The sequence below is a fragment of the Rhinolophus ferrumequinum genome, chromosome 5 (genome assembly GCF_004115265.2).
Source record: "Rhinolophus ferrumequinum isolate MPI-CBG mRhiFer1 chromosome 5, mRhiFer1_v1.p, whole genome shotgun sequence".
In the NCBI taxonomy this organism is placed as follows: domain Eukaryota; kingdom Metazoa; phylum Chordata; class Mammalia; order Chiroptera; family Rhinolophidae; genus Rhinolophus; species Rhinolophus ferrumequinum.
In genome coordinates, this window is record NC_046288.1 from 61,701,054 (window position 1) to 61,723,671 (window position 22,618).

Here is a 22,618-nt window from a genome sequence, read left to right on the forward strand (position 1 = left end):
AAGCAGGCTTTTGTGCAATGAATGGAACTGATAGCCAGGTTTCCGGAATAGCAAGACTTAGAGTGCCCTTACTAGATCAACCTTTTGAAAGAAAGTTTCCTTCAAGGGTTGATGCTTAGGAAATTCACCCCGGGCTGGTGTTTGGCAGAGACATACAGGAGGGCCTTTGTTTTTTGTCTATAACTCTGTTTGAAACTGAATTTGATTCTCTAGGGAGGGTTTTAGGGAATTTACGGGAGTTGCTCTGTACTTCTTTCACCAGGGTTACACATTCCAGGCTAGGTGAGAGCTTCCCCAAGAAAGCCAAGAGCAGGAGCTGGACAAGTGACAGGGACCTTGCAGACAAGCAGACAGGCCTCAAACACCTGCTGGATGTCCAGCAGTGGCCTTCACCATGTACTCAAGTTCAGAAGACAAGTTCAGCGCCCTGTTGGGAGCAGGGCAGGAGCTGGCTCTGAACAGAAACTTAGAGTGTTGGCTGGGAGGGTAATGGGAATTCACATCAAGAATATTGGCCTACTAAAGCTAACTTGAGTATTCAAAAGGTCCTTTGTCTCAGGGAAGGCTTTTTTAATCCAATGGGGAATGAATTCACAACCTTTCCTGATTTTTCCAAGAAAGAAAATTGTGCCTTTATCACTGCTGAATGATGACTAACATCTGTTTTTTTTTTTCAGAACCACTTTCCACAGTCCAGTGTCCAGACATATCACGAGACATTTCTGAAACAGACGGGTTTAAGGGCACACTGACCCTAGGTCAGGAGACAGAGATAAAGAGTGTGACTCGGGGCTCTCACCTTGGGCTCAGGTAAGACTGAGCAGGGATCCGCCCTGCTGACACCAGTCCTGACCATCTGGTTCATCAGGATGAAATTATTTTTGTTTGCAGCTGCACCCACTGCTCCATCTCAAGAAACAACAGGTGCCAAAGGCACACACTCAGCACAGGTTGGGAGCAAGACCCAAGGGAGCAAACCTTCTCTAGAAATCCAGGAGGTCACAGAGAAGACCTGGACAGAAGAGAGGGGACATTGGGCTTGAAAGCATTTCCTTCTCTCTCTACGTGAAGAGCAGTTAGGGAATTTGTGAATGATTTACAGTGAGACTCTTTATAAAAAGGAGCACATCAACTTTCTGGATCCCTCATCCACAATGAATTCAGCAAACTCTGTTGAAATGCAGGATTCCAGAAGGCTGAAAAGATTTATCAGGCAGTGGGTTAATAACTTCGACTTTTTAAAAACTTTGCCTAAATTCATACTTTAACTGAAGAAATTCACCCTGTTAAATTAAAAGCTTGCAATTTTTCAGACAAGCCTGAAGCTCATTACCATCAGACGCACAGTTTCGAGTAAGAACTCAGATAAGCAGGCAGGGAAGAACTAGATGCCGTATTACCCCAGAATACTGGATCCGCACCTCTTTCCTCTTCCTCTCCCTTCCCATAAAGCAATGGAAGTTGCAAGTCAGGTCACTCATGTGCAAATGATCTTGTTTTAAGAACGCAGGATCAATGTTCAAATGATCAATTAACTTCACAAACACATTAGAAAGAACTTTGTGTTTGTGAGTTTTGCTGAGTTAAACTGTTTTCAATTAACATCATTTTTCAACTACACTGATCTGGAGACAGGCTTGGAATATTTATCTTTCTTTCCCCAGCAGGAACTTCTTCTTGTGCTCATTTCATTAACAAATATGAGTCCAGAGCCAATTGACGAATGCGAAATGTCAGGGGGGAAAATTGGGACCAGTAGGCTGACCCAGCTCTGTGGAATGTGTTCCTAATCTTTAACTAACCAATCACAAAAGGCATAATTTTGGTGATATCCTAGGCCCTATCTGTAGGACAGAAGTGAGGATAGATCGCCTAAGACTAGAACTGATATTCAGCTTATGTGCTCTGATACAGCCAGGCCTGTAGTTGTGCAGTGCACAGCCTGCGCTACCATACAATGCAGGCAGGGCATGGCTTCACCAAATGTTTATATCTAGTATCTTACTGATTGGCTGGTGCCCTTGCTGATTGATAAACATTGTGACTATCACTCTGTCAAGGCCCAGGATGCTGTTGGTTACAGAGGCTCACTCACTGAGGTCTAATTTTTGCTCATTTTCTCTTTGTCACTAGGGCCTTGCTAAAAGTATTTCCTGCCAATTTTGGGGGGATCTGTAACATCAGTATTCAATCTGCATACAGTGATTTCATCCCCTTATTTTGGCCATGGTGCTCATCTACCTGGCATCTCTCAGCAAGAGACCTTCTCTATTACCAGAGAGTAAACCTCCAAATACCCCTCAGGTATATAAGAAATAGACCCCCAGATGCATAGATTGGGGGATGGGGATCTAGATCCAGTAATTTCTCAAATAGGTTTCACTCAACTTCCTGTATTAGCTCCCTCTTCAGGCACAAGAATTATCTATGCCTTTCGTGCAGGTTAGTTAGCATCTTCCCTTACTGTATGCCAGTTTGAGCTATGGCTTTTCCCACTCTGCTCAGTCAGTTACTATGTATGCATCTATTGTCCAGTTTCCTAAATGATGTCGTTCTTGTCTCCTCTCCTGTTCTCCCTGTCCTTGTGAGTTTATGCTTTAAAAAAGTCTTTGCGTGATTTTAGTTTTAGGCTTGGGGACAAAGCTAACTTAGGCAAGGGTGTTGAATTCACCTTCTGAACATGAAGCCAGAATCCATTCAGTTTTTAGGTCTCGCTACACAGCCAAGATTTCCTAATAAGATATTTAGCAGCTGGTTCTCTGAACTAACCTTTAAGGGTTTCAAAAATTATTGCTGCTGTTGTGTTTTGAAGAACATGAGATTCTGGAAAATTTGAAATACAGGTCAGAGTTCCTAAACCATAGGCAAAAACTGTGTTTGGAACGTCCTAAGAACATTGGACCTTTTTTGTAGTACTCAGAACAGACTGTCGGCTTCTTGACTGGGGTGTACGGGTCATTATGATTCTAGCCAGCAGTGAGGTGTGTTTGTATGCCTGACCAAACTCAAATATAGAACAGTTATTCATCCTGACATAGTTGGAAATTGGAAAAGGTCATTAGGATACTACAAACACAGACAGATATGTCAATGGCCTAAATTATTGACCTACTACAAGAAAATACTAACTTGATTAGCCACTGAGGTTTTACCACTCTCTTGAGAAAATAAAACAAAAAAGCTGAAGGAGAAGGACTTAACTCAAAGCTGGGTTTGCCCTAACCTTGCTTTTTTTTTTTTTTTCCGTCTGCAGCCATAGGGTGTGGCTCTGTGGCAGGCAGATACCTGAGATGTCTTCTAAGATTTATGTCCTTTTTATGTCTTTTTCCTGTGTATTCATCTAACTACACTACCTCTTTTTAGTTTTTTTTCAGAATTTTTGAATCCTCCTTTTGTTGACACCATAAATATTTTTCTAGTACATACCTTTGGAGACATACCTTTGCACAAAACCTGTGGTAGGCAGTGTAGAAATACATAAACATATAAACTTCAGAGATATATATAAATAACAGCAACAGAAACACACTGCTTAAAAGAAGCTTCAAAGTTCAGTAGGGGTTTTAGAAGAGGAAAGATTCCTGGGTGAGATCGTCATGGCAGACTTCTCAGAGGAGTGCCCTGTGAGCTGGTCTTCGAGAAATGAGTGGGTTTGCCTCTGGAGAAGATGGAGAGAGAGGAGAGCCACCCAGGTGAGGGAAACTTATATATGAGGAGACTTTATCTTAATATTCCCCAGGCTCTTAAAATTCACGCTTTCTTGGACGGAGGATGGGGAAATGAGACAAATGTGTAGGGAACAAACTTGCAACTAGTAGATAAATCAGCCCTGGAGAACTAATACTCAGTGAATATAGACAACAACATTGTATTATTAGGTTGGTGCAAAAGTAATTGCGATTAAAAGGTTAAAAATAAGTACAAAAAACGCAATTACTTTGCACCAACCTAATATAATCATTACACTGGCTAAGAGACTAGATCTTAACTATTCCCACCACAAAAAAATGAAATGACAATTGTGTGACGTGGTAGAGGGGATAACTAGCCCTATGATGATGATTGTGTTATAATATATAAATGTATGAAATCAACAGATTGTTCACCTTAAATTTATACAGCGTTATATGTCAAATATATTTCAATAAAAATAAATTCATGCTTTCTACCAATAAACATAAAAAAGCCACATCCTCATTTAAAGCTATTTGAAATCTCAAAATAAAATATCAACACTTAAAACAAATTAAACACTTGAAGCAATGAAATGAAACAAAGTCATTAAATTAAATCCTATCCCCTCTCAGCTCTCTCTCCCCCTGCCTGACATTCCCACCCAGTTCTTATTAAGGGAACAGATAATAGAAAGGTGATCCTTTCCAAAGCCAGAGAAGATTATGACCTAAACATTCCTCCTACCTCCTCCCCATTTCCCCATGACATTACAAGCAGTTACACACACACACACACACACACACACACACACACACACACACAAAATTTCAGGCAATACAGTGAAAGCAATTGGGAGAGAAGGGGCAAGGCTCACCATTGTTTCTGGCTGGAAGAAGAGTTCCAGAGAAACTGATAATCAGAGTTTTCATTTTCTTGCTCAAATTTGAGCTGATTTTACCTAAAACGAGTAACTTGGCAAGACGACCCCTACAGACAGCCTCTTTCCCCCGTTAAGTATGGAAAGAGTTTGAAGAGTAAAAAAATGTATAATATTTGCTCTAAGACAAGCAGACAGTTTTAAAGATGCCTGTTTCCACTAGAAGTGTGAAACGGCCTGCGCTGGATCTAGATTTGGCTAACGATGCTCTGGCAGACCATACAATCAAAGGGACTTTTATATGACACACGGAAAGGCCGTGCTCTGACAAGCCTGGGTCATGGAGCAAACAGAGGCTAACAGAACTTCTTCCTCAAATCAGAGGATGGAGGGTAGGCCCCCAAGCCCCATGCTCCTGGAAAAAGCCTGCTGACTACAGAGTTCTCTCACTACAAAGTAAAGCAACAGGTATTGGAACTCCACCACCCAAATAAATACAGGGCTCATTTACGTGTCTAATGGTTAACACAAAGTGCAACTGTTGTAGGTCTCATGGGTTAATTCAGAAAGAAAACACGTGTAATCATGCCATTAATCACTGACTTGGAATCTTAATGCCCACGATAGGCTCAATTCTTAGACTTTCATCTGGAGAACAGTAAAAAAGGAGAAGGGTGCCAGATTGAGCTCCCAGCAGCTTTTTATTGAGAAAAGATTGCCAGGGCCATAGATTTAACGTTGGTAATTAAGGTTCACGGGCTAAATACATGCACTGGCCTGGTATATTTTCCTAAAACTTTATATTTAATAATGCCATAAGTTGAAATTGCACTGTACAAAGGCAGCTGATTCTAACTGTTGTGAAGAAAGTTCACAGAAGTTCACATTGAACTTGGCAGGCCAAGGCAGGGCACTTTGGCAGCTCCACAGATTCGGATTTCAATTCCCTAAACCTGCCCTCAGGATTCCATTCTCTAGAGGATGGGTTGGCAGCAGGAACCCTGCTGTGATTGATTTATTAACTCCCATAACTTATGTAAAAGTTTACAGGGTATTGTACCAGGGAAGAAAAGACAGTTCCGTGGAAATAACTCAAGTCTCCTGTGGTTTGATATTTTCTGCTAATCTTACTAATCTCTCCCCCTCACCCCATGATTTTTTCTGGAGTTTGTATGAGGAAACTCAGGAAGATCTGGTTTGGAGGCTGTAACTGGGTGAGACATCATTTTTTGGTTGTTTTTCAAAATCTCAACTCAAGTTTGTCTTCCAGGCCTTAAAACACATGGGAAGTACAGCCTTTCAAAAAAAAGAAAGAAAGAAAAGAAAAGAAAAAGAAAAGACAGGGTGGGGTTGGGGCACAACTTCAGGGAGTGGTGCAATCTGTGGCACTGAATAGATGCTGAGTAAATATTTGCATCTATAAGCACGGGGTCTGCTCATTTCTTCCAGGACCTGAGGGCACTTTCTAATCATCGGATAAAATGCACTGCTGGCTCCCCGTTTCCATCAGAGTAAAATCTAAGATATTCTACTCCTTGATTCTTATTTAGCTTTCTAGTTTTATCTCCCACTACATCTCCCTGCCCTCAACTTTGTCAACACTACCCACCCATACCCACAGCCCTCCCCACCTCGCAGCTCCCCGCCTTTCTGACCACCAGCAAACATTCTTCTAACACACACACACACACACACACACACACATACACACACACACACACCTCATTTTGAGCATTTACCAAGAACCTCCAATGTGCCAGGTACATTGTATAAACCTATGAAGTAGGTACTTTTTTACCCCAGTCTTTTTGAGGTATAACTGAGATACAACATTGTATTAGTTTAAGCTGCACAACTTAATGATCTGCTATTTGTATATACTGTGAAATGATCACCACAATAAGGTTAGTGAACATCCATTACCTCATACAGCTACAGTTTTTTTTCTTGTGATGAGAACTTTTAAGCTCTATTCTCTTAGCAACTTCCAAATATACAATACAGTATTGTTAGCTATAGTCACCAGGCTGTACATTACATCCCTGGAACTTATTTACCTTGTAACTGGAAGTTTGTACCTTCTGGGGAGGTACTTTTTAATATCCCCACATTATAGGGGAGGAAACAGTCTCAGAGAGATGGAGTGACTTGCCTAAGATCACATAGCTACTGTGTTTCCCCAAAAATAAGACTTAGCCAGACAATCAGCTCTAACGTGTCTTTTGGAGCAAACATTAATTTAAGACTGGGTATTATATTATATTATATTTTATTATATTATATTATATTTATTATATTTATATTATATTATATAAGTCCCAGTCTCATAGTAAAATAAGACGGGGTCTTATGTTAATTTTTGCTCCAAAAGACGCATTAGAGCTGATTGTCTGGCTAGGTCTTATTTTCGGGGAAACACGGTAGTAAGGATTATGGAGTAGAACTCAGGTTTCCTGACTCTGGAATGACGCCACTATCCTCTATTCCCTCCTTCCAACTCCTACAGTGAGTACAAATATGTACTTTTTTATTAATCCATCACCCTAGGATGGTTTCCCCATGCCTCCCATTGAAAATTCCCTCTCCTACACCCCCTTTGTATTTTGATCCACCCTCTAGTAGGACACTTAACAAAATCAATTTTATGTCAAAGTTTTTATGTGTCTGCCTCCCTGAGGATATTGAACACAGATAAAGACTAATGTATTTTTCAGTCCCCAGCCATACCTGCCATCATCCTTTACACATAGTCGATGCTTAAAAATATTTGTTGACTTTACTAGAAGGAAAGAATGTGAGCATGCCCACCGAGAACGGGGAAACCTCAGTCAACACTGTGTTTTGCTTTAGATTTTCCTCTGCACTCTTGAGTGAGGCCACCACAGCTAAAGATCAGCACCCTAACCAACTCTGCTTAATCTGGGATAAATCAGAAGAGTCTGGAAGAACTTCCAGGAGCCCAGCAAACCCCATTTGGAGATGGGTGGCAAATTCCAGAAAGTCTCCATGTCTTCACTTTGTCTGTCACCACAACTTTTCCTTTTGGTTTGGTTTGTTTCTGTAATCTAGAACATCAGCAACTACATGTCATAAGGGCAATTATTTTATCAATAATTAAGGCCTGGCCAAGGGACAATTGCCCACCCAACAAACTCTATTCAACCAAACTCACTGTAGTGGCAGAAAACCTGAAAAATGACATCCTTGGGGGGCAAAGAAACAACTATGTATACTAATAAATATGCCTTACAAAGGATAGAAATCAAAAGGGAGCGAGAGGCAGAGAACTTAGGTCAAAAGGCTGTGTACCACGAGGTTAATTGTATTGGTTTTTGGAGCTCGACTTAGTTTGAATTCACATTCTACCACTTTTTAACCCTGTAATCTTGGATGATGTATTTAATTTCTTTGTGCCTCAGTTTCCTCCTCTAAAAAAAACAGGGAAAATATTAGCTGCAACCTCACACACTGTTGTGAGCAGGAAACATGCTATCACGTGCTAAGTGCTTTGGACAGTGGGGCACATAGTAAGCTTTCAATGATGCCGTTATGATTATTAATATTCTGCAAGAGTCAGGTATATGGAATCTGGCAAAAGCATAAGTCTTTGAGGTAGAACACGTGGTTGACATTCCAGCTCTGCCACTGAATAACCTGTGTGATCTTCGGCCAGTCCTGCACCTCTCTAAGCTTGAATTTTCTTATCAGCACTTGGACTTGGAGCTCTCAAGTCCTACACTACTTCTGAGGAAGGGAAGGGCACTTCATAATCTGTGTCCTCCTCTCATTTAATTCTTTATCTGGGCTCCAGGTCATTCTGTAATGACATCAGTTGTCCTCCCTGGATGTGGTACAGGTCCCAGGTATAACATCATCACTCTGGTCAGTTCTTACTGGATGGGTCCATTCACCTGAAGCAGAGTCACCAGCCAATGTCAGAATTGAGTCTACCCAATCATAAAGCGTAGCTCCTTTTCTCCTCATCATCTAGTATTCAGGTTGGGGACCTTAGTGTAAGTACCTTCCACTCAGTGACTCTGGGGCCTCTTTGATATGACCTAAGCCTAAAAACCTGGCTACCAAACAAACAGCTAGAAGCGGGATTCTTAACCTTCATAGTCTCAAACTTCACATTTGCTCCCAGGGTGCCTATGAAGCTCATGTTTCTGGTTTCTGGAGCTCCTTCTAAAACTTCGCATATCATGGACCTTTTCAAATTCAAGTTTGACAACTCCAAAGATCTCCCCCAATTGTCACAAACGACTGCTCTCTCAAGAAACCTTTTATGTCCTTTCAGAACCCAACATTAAACTATTATGCACAAATATATTTAAAATCAGAATACACTAAAACTAATCATTAAAAATGCATGCCTGAGAGGAAAAGAGAGATAGTCTTTGGCATCAAAACTTTCCAGATAAGTTGGATCGCAGAGTCTGTGCACGCCAGTGCATTTTTTAAAAAATGCCTTGAGGAAGAATAATTTTCAGTCTAAAATTTTATGCTCAGCCCAACTATCATTCAAGTGTGAAGGCAAAATGCTGTTCTTTTCAGACAAGGATTCAAAAAATTTACCTCCCATCTATCTTTTCTGAGAAAATTAGTTAAGACTGTGCTCCAGTGAAAAAAATAATAAAACCATTGAAAAGAAAAACTAAACTAGCAGTCCAACAGAAAGAAGGTCCGGAAATGAGTATGCAGCCGGCCTAGAAATCAGCCAGTTAGGTACAGAAAAGATGGTTTGCTCAAGGTCACAGCCATACTTATGGCAAAGCCAGGATTAAAACCAGGTGGCTGAGCGCTGGTGCCGATGCTCTTATCCACTGCCTATATTTTGACATGAAAATTTTAATATCATAAAATTACCTGCAAAAATTAATAATCATATAAATTTAATGTAGATTTGAATCCAATTTCAAAATAATTTTTCTTGAAATTGTTTAAAGCAATCTCATTACATATATGAAAGAAGAGAAATGGCAGGAAAACCAAAAAATATGAAAAGGAGAAATAGAAAAAGGGGACCTGCCTTATCTGATAACACAGATATCAGATAACATCTGATAGCACATAGTATAGATTCATTATACATGTATTCAGATCATTCAAATATTGGCATAGGCATAGACAAATATATCAGAACAAATAAAAAGAGAACTAGATCCAGCATATATGATAATTTAGTATGCCATGATATATGATACTGACAAAACTGATTATCCCTTTGAAAAAAATAATATTATACTTCCGTCTTAAACTGTATGTATAACAAAATCCCTAATTGAATAGATTCAAATATGAAAACAAAATAATAAAGATCTTACAAGATCATTTAGGAGAATACACATAATCCTAAAGTTGACACATACCTTTCAAATTGAGATTGAAAACCAGAAGAAGTTTGAAAATAAAAAATAAACTTATTTAACTATGTAAACATTTTTATACATATGTGGGTAATGTATAAAAATTTTATACAGAAAGTAACTACCATAAATAACATTTGTAAAAAAATAATAGATTCAGGATAAAATTTGTAACACACTGACAGACCAAATTAATATTTATTATGTAATATAAAAAGAGCATTTACAAGTTGGCAAAAAATAAAAATGCAACTCAGAAAAATATGTAAAGATAGTACATAGACAATTCAGAATAGAGGTAATCCAAATAGCAAAATTATTTAAACTAATTATGGTCAGGAAAATGCAAATTTATGCAACAATGAGATATCAGCTTACTTTGATTATATGCCAAAAGGTTTTTAAATTGAAAGCATCAAGTGACTACAGGATGGAGTGAAAACTATGAGATGCAGAAAAGGTACTCTCAGACAGTGCTGGTAGAAACGTAAATTGTCACAGCCTTTTTAGAAAGCAATCTGAAGTGTTTATTAAAATTTAATAATTATCACATACCCTTCCACCCTACAAGTCCACTCCTGGGAATCCATCCCATAAACATAAAGCCACCAGTAGAAAAAGACATGTTTACAAGGATATTTACTGTAGCCTTGTTTGTAGTGGCAAACCTGGAAATAATGCCCATCAGTAGCAGAATGGTCCAATAAATTATGTATATCCACACAAAAGGAGATTTTATAACCATTAAAGGAATGAATTAAAGCTATATCAGTTGGCTTAGAGCGATTTCTATGAAGCATTTTTGAATGAAGAACACCAGTGTGTACAATATGAACCCATTCTTGTAGAATTAATAATAGTAAATCTTCATTTGTGTGATTGCACGTGCATGGAGAAAAATCTAGAAGTAGGCATCCTGGGCTGTAACATGTGTTACTTAGTGGAGGCTGAGTGATAAACAAGGAGAGCTAGGGAAGAGCTCAGGAGAAGAGAATCAAGCACAAAAATCAAGCACAAAATAATAAAGGGAAAAAGAGACTATGGGATCTATTCACACTTATAAAGAATTATATGTGTGTATGTGTATAATTAAAATAATTTAAACAAATTTTTTTAAGGGAAATGGAGGGTGGGGTGGGGAGAAGGACGGTCTTTGAACAGCTTTGTCTCATCATCAGGAAGAAGTCTGAACTGTAAATTTGATCTAAGATGGGCCCCTCCTATGTGTGTGGAGTAGTATCAGAAATTCTCAGTCTGGAGACTTGTAGGGAGAGAGGATTTTGTTTTACACTCACCTCACTTCAGATATTATGCTCACACTGTCTCTGTTTCTTTACTCTGGAAGGATAGGGGAGTTGAATTTGGGGAGAAAGAAGAAATATGAGGAGAGGTATATGAAGCCACCTTAAAAAATCCATGAGAACCAAGGATCAGACCCTGGAATACGAAGCCAGAAACCTAACAGCAAAAGATACTGGAGAGATGGGGAAGGAAAAGGGGAAAGAATAAACTGGAAGGACTTCTGTTTCTTGCAGTATAATAGATCAGACCCACAGACCCTCCTACTGAAAACAGCTAACATGCTTAATAAAACGTTTCAAAATGTATCTTTGTAAGTATGTCAGTGAGCTGGTTAGAAAAGAACTCCTCAGAGGCCAGAAATAAAGTAAAAATAAGAATTTAGATGAGTCATCTTCTTTTCTTGTGGGCTTAAGCCAAGCCCTGGTGTCGCTGAACTTTTGTTTTGACAGTGAGAACTCAAATGCTAGGTCTCATCCAAGAAAAGAAGTGTAGGGAGCCCTGCCTGGCAGATCTGGAAACTCAATAACCAACACTGTAAGTATAAGCTAGAAACAAATTTACCCCATAGAAGGGGACATAATATTAAGAGCAGGAGTTAATAAATTTACATATAAACATTCAACAGAGAGTATCAATAAATCCAAAATTGGTTCTTTGAAAAGTGTAATAAAGTTGAGAAGCTTCTGGGAATGTCAATCAAAAAGAAAAAGAGCAGCATTTAAAAAAATCATATTATGAATAAATAAATAAACATAACTATGGTTGCTACAGGTATCTTAAAATTGGGTATTATAAATAGATTTATGACAAAAAATTATAAACAGATGCAAAGGAAAAACTCTTAGAAAATATAAAGTACTAAAATGCTGTCAAAAAGAGAAAAAAACTAACAATTTTATGAAAAATTTAAAATTGAGTCCATAATTTAAAATCTTCCTACAAAGTAAACATCACTCCAGTCTTAGATAAATTCTTCCATAGAATAGAAAAATAAGTAGCTTTTTCCAGTTTATAAGGCTGGCATAACCCATACCAACAACCATGAAGAGTTTGGGAAGAAAAACTACAAAACAATTTTACTCATCAACAATGATACAAAATCCTAAACAGAACATTAGCAAACTCAATCCACCAGTAAATAATAAAAAAGACAATAATACAATAGGATGAGTTGACTACACGAACAGATCAAAAGAAAAACATCTCATGATCATCTTAACAGATGCAGAAATGCATTCAGTAAAATTCAACATCTATCATAAGAAAAATTGACTAAACTAGGAAAAGAAAAAAGCACTATTTTAAAAGCCTGCCACAACCATAATAGTAAATGGTGACTGCACAAAACTCAACAGCCAGGAACATTTCCTTCAAGATCAGGGACATGATGACAATCTTCACTGGCACTTGTATTCAGCATCACCCTGGAGATCCAGCCAAAGAAAGTAGGGAAAGAATCATGAACGAGAAAGAATCTCTCAAGGACCCAGCCAACACTGACTGTATATAAAAACAGGTAACTGGAGGCGGGAAATGTATATAAAAACAGGTAACTGGAGGGGGGGAAATGTTTTAAAATATCTTCTGCATGTTATGTAAATTTAGGTCCTGCTAGTTGTAAGACATTTGCACACAATGTAGCATTTTTGGAGGGTAACATCTAAAAGGCCCACATGCCCTGCCAATGTTACAGGTAAAGAAGGACTGATATTGGGGAAGTAAAAAGCTAATAAGAAAGTGTTGAAATGTCACACTGTATCAGCCTTAGCGAGTCACAACACACAGTAGGACCAAGTCAGCTCTGTGAGTGCAGGAACCACATAGCTCTTATTCTTCCAGCAGCCACAGCCTGCCTTGTTTGTAGTACAGAGCTTAGGAAGGACAACTAGTCAAGGTGGAAGACTCCTCTCCTGGCCACACACACACATGACCTCTGCAGTTAATTTCTGCAAACAGTTGCTAGAAACAAACAATCAAAGAAATAACTTTGTGCAAAATAAAACCACTTCTCCGGCAACACGTCTGTTCTCGTGGATATCTGGTCTGATGTTTCTAGCACCCTCCTGAAGTTTAAGCATCTTTATCCAAGATCACGAGATTCCATTAGGGGAGCAAAAAGTTCAGAGAAGAGACCCCCGTGGCCAGAAAACAATTATAAGCCTTTTCATGATGCATGAGATAATGCAAATAAAATTGCTTCTTAAGTTTCAAAACAGTATGCCTGTATAATTGTCTTATTTTTATAACAGTATTTATTTCATTTCAGTGTCCACTTCAAAAATAGAACTTCTCCTTACTCCTCCCAAGTTATGTTTTATTTTTCACCTTAAAAAACATTTACAATTCTAAAATGTCTCCAATTTGACAGTGCCCAGACTCTCGACTAAGCAAGGCTTTCTGTAATAATTAGATTCCCAACTCTGGGGGATTTTGGCACTTCTACCAGTGTAAATTCTGGGACAGCTTGAATTTCCTTCCTCTTTCTCTTCCACATTTTGCTTCCTTGATCTTTGTGTTTGGGGAAGTTTCCTCCTCTCCCTGAGTCGTAAGTCATAGTTTCTCACAGCTCAAAAAACAAGAAATAAACCAATCTCACCCTTCCCTCCACTGCCATCACCTTCACATTGTCTTGCCATTTCCCAGAGTCTTTGCAGTATTCCAAGGAAATAATGGAAAGCACCCTAGACTGGAGTCAGGAGACCATGGTTTCACAACTGCCCCTGTTTTGGGTGTGGAGAAAAGAGACTGGGTTGGGTAGGAAGCGGGGCTTGGGTTAAAGTCTTAGCTCTGGAATTTACCAGTTTATCTCATCTTGGGCAAGACATATCCCTCTTGCCCAAGTCACATCCCATATTCCACCTGGGCCTCAGTTTCCTTACAGATAAAAGTAACGCTGGTTTACAGCAGGCATCCTAGTAGCCAGGCAGCAAATGCAAATGAAGGAAGCTGACTGATACAAGAAAAGTCCTAGTGCAGAAGGCAACAGAGAGTGGTGTGCGTTGCAGAGGTTTGGGGAGCACAGGCTCCTTCTGAAGTGAGGACCTTCTACTGAACTACAGCAGCTCCACTCAGCGACCGTAGGAAGGTGAGCTCTGTGTGGCCAGTCTTCTGATTGTTTAAGAGAGCCCTGCAATGCAGATTTTTGTTTTTCGTTTGTTGATTTTGTTGATTTTTTTTCTTTGCTCAAAATTTCATAAACGCTTGTGAGTCATTTTTGAGTAAACCCCTGGAGTCTCTTTTACGTTTGATGGTGTCTGATCCTAAGAATCGGCCTGGTTGTTCTGCTGCCCTAGAAATTTCAGAGACCCTTTCACAGTCCTCCCTCCAGTTTTGCTGAATGTTCTTGGAGCTTTGTATTGGGGTACCTCCATTTCTGAGGCTTTGCTGCAGATCCAGGAAGTGACTATCTCATCCTGAGGGGGGAAACATTTTGGAGCTAGGATTTCCTCACAGAGACAGGATTCTCCTAATTCTGATTTTTCGGCTGAGAGTAAGCAAGATGGCTGCCTCTCGATTGGTGTCCATCTCTTGGAACAGATCAACAGGACTGTTGGAAAGGTCTCGAGGCAAGTCTCCTCTGACCATCAACCCACTTTTTTAGGAGCAGAATGTGCCTCTTGTTCCCTTATCTGGAATGTGCAAGCTTCGCCTTTCACCTTCTTGGGTGTTGGGATTCTTGGTCTTTCCCTACTCCATTTTCTCATCTGTCACTAATCCTACCCACACTATTCTAAGCCATCCAGCTCACCACCCAGACACCAATGTCTGGTAGGTCTGACCAGCCCCAATCCCTCAAGTTCCTTTCATAGCGGTTCCTGAAGCCCACAAAAGCCTCCCTCCAGCCAACATCGCTTAGCCACTTCTGCTCTGTTTACCCTTATGGTAGCTCATCTGCAAACACTGACTGACTCCTACACGTCAGACCTCTTCAGAGCTACCACACGTCAGGTGATATTAGGACAAAGTAGCTAACAGACCAAGCTTGAAAATACAGAAATACCAGGAGGGTTTGAAAAATTAAAGGCAAAAAATCCTATAGCTGCCACTTACTGGCTCTGTGAGCTCAGTCCAGTTATTTATAGTGTCCAACCGTCCTTTGCCTCATCTGTAAAATGGATATAATAACACATACCTGTGAGGGCTCATTTTATGTGTTAATTTGGCTGGGACATGGGTCAAACCTTGTTGCAGATGTTTCTGTGAAGGGTTTGGGGATGAGATTAATATTTAAATTGGTAGACTTTGAGTAAAGCAGGTTGCCCTTCATAACGTGAGTAGGCCTCATCCAGTCAGGTGAAGGCCTGACAGAACAGAAGACTGCCTCTCCCCTGCAAGAGTTATTTCTGCCAGGAGATTTCTGCCTTCAGACTTCATATGTAACCCCTCTTGAGTCTCCAGTTGCAGGCCCACCCTACAGATTTTGGACTTGCCAGCCTCCACAATTACATAAGCCAATCCCCTAAAATCTCAATTTCTTTCTCTCTCCTTCCTTCCTCTTTCTCTCCACACATACATACGTACATATATAGATATGACATAAATATGTTATATGTGTTATGTATATATAGATATCTATTTATATATATATACATATATATACATATAGTATACACACACGAACACACACACGCACACACACACACACACACACACTCGATTGGTTCTGTTTCTCTAGAGAACCCTGACTGATATAATACCTCATTGGGTTTTTGTAAGGATTACATGAGATAAGGTTTGTAAAAGACCATCACCTAGTACCTGGTACATACAATCTCTCAATAAGTGCTACAAAGGGACAATGATTCTACCTGGCTCCATTTCTACCCTCCTGCTCCCCATTCCCATAGAGTCCAGCGTCCTTGGACTCTGGCTGGCCCTGTCTCACCCCAGTGTTGCTGTCTCGTAGACTGCAGCTGGATGCAGGACTCAGGTTTAGGCTGGAGGAGGATGGAATGACAGGCTACCCTTTCCACAGCATTCTGGGAGCAAAGTCAACTATTTCAGAGATGTGGGTGCAGGTGTCGCCGTGGGGTACCTGCAGGTTGGAGACTATGATGGCCACCTTCAGTCCATTCTCAAACTGGGAAAGCCCCAGGTCAGCCTACGCAAAGCCCACTAGGAGTTAGACTAACCTAGAGCGACCTAGAGGGAACACTAAACAAGAGATCCAAATTCTAAACCTTCTCCACATAGTCAGACTCCCTGACCAGGCAACGCCAGGCCAAAAGTAAAAACTGTCACCGTCTGTGCTAAATCAACAGTCCCTAAGAGGAAGCAAGGAAGATAGAAATACATTTCTGAAAAGTGAGCTCTTACTTTATTTACTCAGAGTCCAGAAATCTGGCCCTGTTGGATATTCAGCCAGACCAAACACCGCCTCCGTGCACGCGGCAGCGCAGCTCTTTCCGCCACAGGCCCCGGTTGAGTGGAAGCGTCTCTGAAGCTTTCTGCCCTTCTCTGGACAAGCTGCTGACTGGGAGGGACAGCTCTCGGTTTCTGCCCCGATTGTTTTTTGCTTGGACAACCTATGCTTTTACAAACAGACCCGACCGCTCTGAAGTTGTGTCTGTCCTGATCTCCATCCGAGGCCGCTGTCCTGTTTTCATTTCCTGAGCTTCTGAACCTCCTTGTCATAATATCACCTTACTTACGTGCACGGCGTTGCTAGTCCGCCGGCAGCGGGACATACCATCACAGGGCATATTTAGAAATTGTCTCGTCTAACTTCTAACCGCCGTCCCATAAGGCACTCCGCAGTAGCTGTTTAGCTGATCAGGAGTGAATGTCAGGACGGTAAGGACTGACTTCAGACATGGTCTATATTTTCTGGGTAGGTGGCCCATACTCAGATGGGTTTGTGAGGAACCTGTACGCCCTGCAAGGAGTCGGGAAGTGGGATGGATGTGTGCCTGCCACTCAGGTGTATGTGGAATCCTGAACCTCCCTTCCGCCGGGGTCTCATCAGTCAGGCAAGTTATCAAGACACCAAGCACACATGGCCACAGACCCGACCCCACCCAAGACTCCTGCCCTCTTCGACAGGCAGCTGCCCACACTGCGTCTCCACATGGTGACCTCATCCTAACCATTGGTACAGACTTGCAGCGTCACTGTGGCACTCATCACACAAGTGCCAAACGTTGGTGAGGTCAATACTCCATATTTCATCTCAAGCCTCCCTGATTCTAAGACTTCAGAGACATTCAAAAGGTTGGGGGGAAACGGCTAATGGTGGCTATGGAACACCATGCATCGAAAGATACATTCTTATTTCAGAAGTGTTAAAAGACAAGGGGTATGTGTCTCAGATGGATAGAACACAATATTATGCACCTGATATTATTTTAGCAGCTAACTTACTTGTTTGGGGTACAAGGCATATATATGATTTTATCTCGTAGTACTAATCATGTTGTACTAGATTACATTTTCATTGTGTTTTACACTTTATAACATGTGTGAAAAGACTCCATACTCACATTTCTTCCTTCATCCAACCAAAGGAAATCCTGAGGTTGCCAACCTGGTTTCCTTCCTCTATCCAGGAAGAATTCTTCCTTGCTCGAAGAGAAGCTCCATTAATTTACATGATGAGAGAAAGGAAGCTGTAGAGAAGAGGAGAAAAACAGTCATACGGGAAGTGGAAAAGAAGAATTTGGTGGGGGCCGGGGGCCTTGAGGAGCCAAAGGTGTGAAGTACATGTACGTGTGAGGACAGGGGCTTTTCAGTATGTTGAGTGCTTAGATCTGCTTTACTGTCCAGGATTTAACCTGAGGATACATAGGTTCTGACTGTCATGTCTTTCTGGCCTCACTTCATCATTTTGGGTGAAATCCCTTCCATAGGAAGCTTTGGTCAATTATTACCTACTGTTGTACAGAATAAATTCATCAGCTTTACAATCTATTCTTCCAGAAGAGTTCAGTTCTTGCCCTAGGTACGTGCTTGGTGTTTGTACAGTTTAAAATATATTGCTTTGAAAATACTTAATTTGGTTTTACTTTTATGATGTATAAAATCATGTGTCTTGTTTAACATACAGTTTTATGGTGCCAAATGAGTAAACTTCTATTGATGAAAACTTCAAATACCAAAAGAAACACCTGGTCACAGTAAGGATTAAAACAAACAGAAGAGAGCAGTAAATTCTAGGCAAACAGTAGCTTCCTTGTATCACCCAGAAGATAGAGGGACTAAGAAAAGACAAAATGCAACACTGAGAAAGAGATTCACAAAGATATTTGCTCCCGACAATTTCTGTGCCTTCCTCCACCCTGACTGTCTTCCCCTCCCCTCTACCAAACCTCCCAAGAAGTGGAGGAAAGGAGGTGAATTAGTTACCCAGTCCATCTGCCTGCCTGAATGAATGACTCTATAAAGGGCAAGTTTCCACCCACTTTCTGTAACATTAGAGGTTTCCCATGAAGTGCAGCAGAACAAACATGGCTGACCATGTGTGGCCATTCTCTAGAAGAATCCACATCTTCTCGATTCCTGAAGCTAGGACTTAGATCCGGAAAGGGTGAGAGCACAGTAACAGTACTCAGAATATCATGGTCATAATCATGCAGCGGCCACAGCTTCCCCACTGTGAAGATGAGCTACAATTCTTTAGGATCTTCTATGAGCCAGATGCTGTGTCAGTGATTTTAGAGGCATCATCTCGAGTAATTCTCATTATATCCTCTAAGATTTGCACCATTCATCTCCCCTCTGGCAGCAAAAGAAACTGAGGCTTGGATGGGTTTAGCTTACTTTCCCACGGGCAAACAACTAATTAGCAGGACCCCTAAGCTCCTGCCTTTTCCATCATCCCACAGGTACCCTCAGCTTTATGAGGAGGGGGTCTCGTTCACGTTTCTGTTCTGCTCCAGGAGGATGAGCTTACCAACAGCCTGGAGGAAGCCAGGCTGGGAAGAGCATATGACCTCTGACAAAGAGTGGGGGCGTGGGCTGCCGTCACAGACCTGGGGACCAGGGGGTGATGGTGAGAGAGGTGCCCGTGGCAGTTGGTACAGCAGGTCTCTCTCCCAACCTGTGCTTGTATGTTGCTAAAAATACGTTTCTATTAATGTTCTCTTTTTTGTTTGGCCCATTCTAAAGGGCCTAGAATTTGGAATTAGAAAAACCAGGATTTAAACCTGGGAGCTCTGTAGCGTAAGCTCGATGATCTTAGGGAATTTATGTAAGGCCTGAGCTTCATCTAAAAGGAAAATACTTGGTCGTGCCTACCACACAGTTGTTCAGACACTTAAATGAGATTATTCTCTAGAGAAGGCCTTTGTAAGGTGCTATACGTGTGAATTATTATTTGATAAACCTTGACCCTCTCATTTTTCGTATTAGCTACTTCCCTTTTGTTGATGCCACCCAGCCATCTTATAAACCAGCCTCTCGTATCTTCATTCAAGTTGTTCAAAGGGAGACAGGGGAGGGCAGAGGAGTGCAGAGCAACCCGGACAGGCTCTGGCTGAGGACAGCGTTCTATCGTTCGACACCTGCAGCCTCCCTCAAGCTGTCAGGAATCAGCACAACTGATTAATGACAGCATCGTTTTGTAATCAGCTAAGAACTAAGCTATTTGTCCTTAATCAGCCTGGGTTTGTTTCCCAACCTCCTAAGAGAGAGCATGAAAAGATGTGTCAAACCCCTTGAAATCCAGGACACTCCTCTTATGACCCTGCCCTCATCTTCCAGTCCAGGTTTTTAACAACAAAAACAAAAATTCAGTGTGCTAGACCCCATTCATACTTACTGAACTCATGCTCCTCCCCAACCCCCATAGATCCCTTTAGAAACACTCACAAGCTACTTGTTCTAAATTTGTTCTAGAATAGTCTAGGGAAGATATCCCTCGTCAGGGTGATAGGACTTTGGAGAATCCTGACAGCCTGCCAGGTGGGTAAGGAGAGCAATGAGTCAGGTGTCAGGCTTTGTCTAAGAGCCATATGAGTGAACAGGAGGAGCCTACGTGGGCACTTAGGCAAACAGTCCTCCAGCCACTCCTGCAAGGACCCAAATGCAAGGTCTGGGGTATAGGCAAGTTGAGAGTTAAGGTAGTTAAGCATTAAAGAGCAGCACGCATCACAAACAGGATGAAAGCAAAACTGAGACCCAAAGGGGTGGCAGACTATTACCCACCTGAGCTGAGAGATTAGCACGAGGACGCTGAGAGGAATTCCACCAGTCTCCTACTCAGGACGAGCCCGATTTATCAGTCCAGACGCAGGAATGCTGGCCTTTCCCCTAGAGGTTTATTGTACAAAGCACCCATCCTGGACACAAAAGGAAACACAAGCTTATATCGTTTCAGGAACCCACTTTCTCCTACTTCTTAAGAATTCATCTGTGTGTGTGTGTCTAGTCTCGGACTCCTTCCCTAACACCCACAGGTTTTCAAAAATGACGGGCAGCTCCTCTCACATCACAGGTGCCAATTCTTTCAATAGAATTGAGTCAGGGCAAAGAATGTGGACTTTGGTGCCAACCAGACCTGAGTATATGTCCCTGCTAGGCCTTTTCCTTTAGTGAAAGCTAAAGCAGCGCATCTCTTTGAGCCTAAATTTTCTCATTGAAAAATAGGTATCACAGTAACCCTACTAACTAGGATCTCTGTATGGCTTCAGTGAAATCATGGCACAGAGCCTGCACGCCACACATGTTCCACACATGTTCCTATGGTCGATCACTTCATTATTCCCCGTTGTTCACTCACTCTTCAGGGGATCAAAATCCTTTGCCCTGTGACTCAGCAGTTCTACCTCTAGAGACAGTGTGTGCCTCCCATCTCATTGGCGTTGAGCTTGGCGGGCATGTGACTTGCTTCAGCCACTGGAATGTGGGCAGAAGGAACAATGTGTCCCTTCTAAGCCGAGGCCTTATGTATTATGTATTTCCACTCATCTTTTTTTGTGTCTGTGCCATTGCCAAAGGAAGGACATGCCCCGGGAGGCCCTCTGGTACCAGCATAATGAAACACTCTTGGAGCAAACCTGGACCCAACCCACAGCTTGGAGTCGTGCCCAGCAGAACTCAGCCTAGATCAGCCAAACTCCAGCCAGCCCACAAACACGTGAACGAGAAATAAGTGCTTATTGTTGTCCACCGGTTTTGGAATGGTTTTGTTAAGCAGCATTATTGTGATAATACTTTCTGCTTACCTTGTCCAGGGCTTGAAGATTTAAGCTTATTGAAAGCAGTGAAATAGGCTCCTTTCTCTTTTACTCCAGTTCCCACCAAGCCTCAATGTAATAGAAAGAGCATGGGTTTTGAAACCAGAAAGACTTCATTCACATCTAGCTTCTGCGTCTTACCGGCTGACTAGCTTAGGGTAAGTCTCTTAACTTCTCTGAGGCTTGTTTGTTTAACTGTAAATCAGGAGTGAGAATACCATCCCCTGTTAGTGGATTAAATGGCATAATTTATGTCACTTGTGCATACATAGCATGGGTTCTCAAGAAAAGTGAGTAACTCTCCCCTTTCTTTTATAAGCTTCTTGTCCATCTGAGAGCCTCCTCTCCAGATCTGCACAGAGCAGACAGAAGTGAATAGAGTTTGGATACCTCCCCCAGAACATGGAGGCTGAGGCATTTGGCTTTGTCTTAGACTTCGGCTCAGTCATTCATTTTAATGTGGCACATGTCAATATGCCCGGCACTGTTCTAGGCCCTGAGAATCTGGTAGCTAGCAAGGCAAGTGAATGTCATTACCGACATTCTAGAAGAGGTCAAAGTAGATCGTGAATAGGAGGACAACAAATAAACCAGATAATTCCAAGCTGTGAAATAAACACAAAATGGTGATGTGACAGAGAGAAACAGAGTGGGGGCCACTGGTCAGGGCAGGCCTTGCTGAGGCAACGGCACCTTCTGTTTTCCAAACAGTAGAAATGTTTCTCTCTAGTCCTCCTTGATTCACACTTACCCAGAGAAGCTCTGCTTGTCTTCCACACTTTAACAAGTTACATTTTGTTTCTTCTGTTAAACACCTGCTCCTACTCCTGGTAGTGATCGAAGCAACTCTTCTAAATTCATGCTGATTGTGTATTCTTCCTTCCTCCATCTGTGCATCTCTGGATTCTATAAGTTACCTTGGGCGGCCACACCTACCTTTTTAGGCATCACCTCTGTTTCTTCCTTACTGGCACCATTTTTTAGTTTCGTACATAGTAGAGGTTCTATATTTGAAGGCTCTCATCTTGTCATGCCATCTGCCCTTAGAGAACCTTGCATGAATCTCATCTTTGAACATTTTGAAATCTGTTCCTCTGTAGCCTAAAATATGTGACTATCCCCCAAGTCCCCATCTTGGCTCTTAAGAACTTCAGGTTAAATGGGATCACCCTAAATGTCCCAGCCCAGGTCAACTTCAATCTCCTTTGTGGTCCAGAAGAGAGTTC

General features: G+C 41.4%; 1 long non-coding RNA gene across 1 annotated transcript in view; it reads right to left on the minus strand.

Annotated features, from left to right (window-relative positions):
• Positions 1-20,951, minus strand: part of LOC117022424 (uncharacterized) — a 125,235-nt gene extending 104,284 nt beyond the window's left edge. Inside the window, exons 1-3 of the long non-coding RNA XR_004423049.1 lie at positions 20,825-20,951; positions 20,362-20,495; positions 17,700-17,825 (exon numbers count right to left, since the gene is read on the minus strand). This is a non-coding gene — a long non-coding RNA (uncharacterized LOC117022424). The remainder of the gene's footprint in view (positions 1-17,699; positions 17,826-20,361; positions 20,496-20,824) is intronic.
• Positions 20,952-22,618: the final 1,667 nt, after the last annotated feature.